Raw genomic sequence first — 2,933 nt, forward strand, 5'->3', positions numbered from 1 at the left:
AAATTCAAAGAAAACTCAAACAACCTTGAAAAAAGATCAATAGCATGAACAATTGGGATCCATGAAGACTTAAAGGAACCTAAAATTTATTATAAAAATGGTATTTATTAATGCACTTGAGTTTACATCTTGTTCATGCAATTAAAATTTTTAAAATCATCCATCTTTGAACATAAAAAGATTAAATTTCATCAAAATTTGGTTGGTTTCTTGTTTTTAATTAAAACCTTAAGGCAAATCCTTTCTAAACTTGTCATAAAAAATTCGAAGATATTGAACATAAGTTGTTAGAAGTTTCATCAGGATTATTGAACATTTTATAACGTAAGTAGTTAGGGTAGAGAGTAATTGGTTAAGTTGATTGGGCTTAATCAATCAAGGTACACTTTGCACACTCTACCTCATCTAATAACTTATGTTCAACTAGCAAAGAGTTTCAACCTTAATGGTCACCTACCAATGCATGAAATGCACAACAACTAATAAAACAATCGAACCAATTGCTTTATCAATCAAACCCTTTCAAGGGTTTTAGGCTCCTTTAGATCCAAATCTATAAATTGAAGTGTTTTAGAGCATTTATGAGCATGAGAACTACTCTATTCAATTAAAAAACCTCTATTTCCTTTCATTCAAAGCTCTTAGAAAGTGCATTTAATTCTTAAATTTCAAATTCCCTTTGTGTGCCTTCAAGTCCTTCCTAATTTTTTCTTGTATTGTAAGTCAAATTTGCCATAAGGATTAGAGTTCATAAATTCACTCTCATCTATGAGAGAAGTTATTGGCTGATTAGTTGAAGAGTAGTAAAGGTTATTGGAACCTTGAAATCAAACAACAAACATTGAAGGTTTGTGGTATAAGTCTTAAAGCCCTTACTTGGTTAAGAGTTTGAGAATAGTGGATATGGGCGATTTGTTGAATTACTATAAAAGAGTTTGTAATCTTCTTTTCCCAAATTTCTTATTATTGCTCTTTATTTATTCATTATCATCTCCATATAAGGTTACTATAATGCTTGCCCTCTAATATTGGTTATTTTGATTTCTTTTTCATTTTTAAAAGTTAGGGAAAAAGAGAAAATAATGAGAGGGTTTTTTTTATTAAGATTATGTTATCTTTTTTTACTTCTAATTAACTTATAAATATTTTTTTTCTTGATTATGTCAAATATCATTTTTTAGCCCATTCTTATATGCTAAAATTTGAAATATAAAAAATTAAACACCTCGATATATATTCACACTCGACATTCTTATCCCAAACCTATGTACAGTGGATTCTATCATACTTAGTTGAGTGACTTATCAACTTCAACAACAATTTTTTATTTATCTTAATTTGAAAATATAATAACTCAATGTCCAATTTGTATACACTTTTTATTTTTTATTTTTTATTTTTAAAAAATAATAGTAGCTTTAGTATAAGATACAAGAACTCTTGAAGATTAATATTGAGAAAAAGCAATGATTCAAAAAGTTATTTAAAAAAATTACAATATTAAAAAAATAAAATTATTACCTTAAATTTTAAGTTTTTTTTTAAATGATTTTTGAAGATACAAGTTAAATTTATACTTTTTATATAAGATGCTTTATATTTATATACATGTTTCTATTTTTTTTAAAAAAAAAATCAAGAAATATATCGCAACAGACTCTTAACTTTTAGATTAAATTGATATTTTAACATGAACCTAATAATATGATTGAGTATGATAGACAATATTATGACAAAAGTAGGAGAGATAGCTATAGAACCTTAATAGTATGATCATGAAATACGGTTTTAGTAGACATGCATGTAAATGAGATTGGTATATAACCATATTTAGTTTCTAACAAAATTTCTAGTAATGTTGTTAGACTGACACAATTACAAAATTATGAGATATAAGTGGGAATACCCATAATTATTTACAATTTTTTTTTTTTTTGTAATGGCTCACTTTATGTTTATTGTAGTGAAGGATGACTAACGCAATTGTACAACTACAAAATAAGTGTGGCTTAGTGATGATAGAACCTTTTATAGGAGAATGATGATAGAAGCTTTTCTAGGAGTGCCCTACGAGGCATAAGGTAAATATATATAATCCAGAAGTACCACTACAAAAATAATTGTAGCTGAGTGATGATGGAATCCTTTATAGGAGTGCCCTATGAGCATAAGGTAAAAACATGATGAAGACATATATACCACATCTGAGTGAACTTGTTGAGCATCAAGAAGTAGATGAAATCCGTCTTCTTTTGTGACTTGCGTTGGATTTTTCTTTTCGGAGTTTAAAGCCACCAAATTTGATTTTGAAATCATCATAGATGTGACAAATATTCTAGTGTGGTAATATGATGGAATGTGATTAGGTCATTTTGGTATTCCTAATATGATAATTTTGCTCCACATTTAGCTGATTGATTGGCTGAGTTAAAGCAAGCTATCAAGTATAATTTCTTTGGTGGGACATTGTTGGAAAAGCTTGATTGGTTGATCAAGACCCATTTCCCAAGCGATGGAGTCATTCATATTGCTTTTCTTATTCGACCCATGTCCCAAATAACATGTTGCTTTTCTTATTTCAAATTCCGCAGCTTAGTGGAAATATCATTAGGGTAAAAAAAATGTATATATTAAGCATATGTTTGGTTATAAAAAATATAAAAGAAAGAAAAATTATTATTTTTAAAATTATTTTTTTATTAAATATTATATATATATATATAAAGGGTAAGAATAGTAAGATAAAAGAGGAGTAAAATCCTAAAAGATTTTTTTTTTTCCTTAAAATAAAGGTTGTGGTTTATGAAAAATGTGCTATTTATAACTTTCAAATTTTATATTTCAATCAACTGATTTTTATAAAAAATTTATATGGACAAAGAGGAATATATCATTTTTCTCATTTGTTTTATTTGTTTCTTTCTTGACCGTTC

This window comes from Vitis riparia, chromosome 7 (assembly GCF_004353265.1).
Source record: "Vitis riparia cultivar Riparia Gloire de Montpellier isolate 1030 chromosome 7, EGFV_Vit.rip_1.0, whole genome shotgun sequence".
Classification (NCBI taxonomy): Eukaryota; Viridiplantae; Streptophyta; class Magnoliopsida; order Vitales; family Vitaceae; genus Vitis; species Vitis riparia.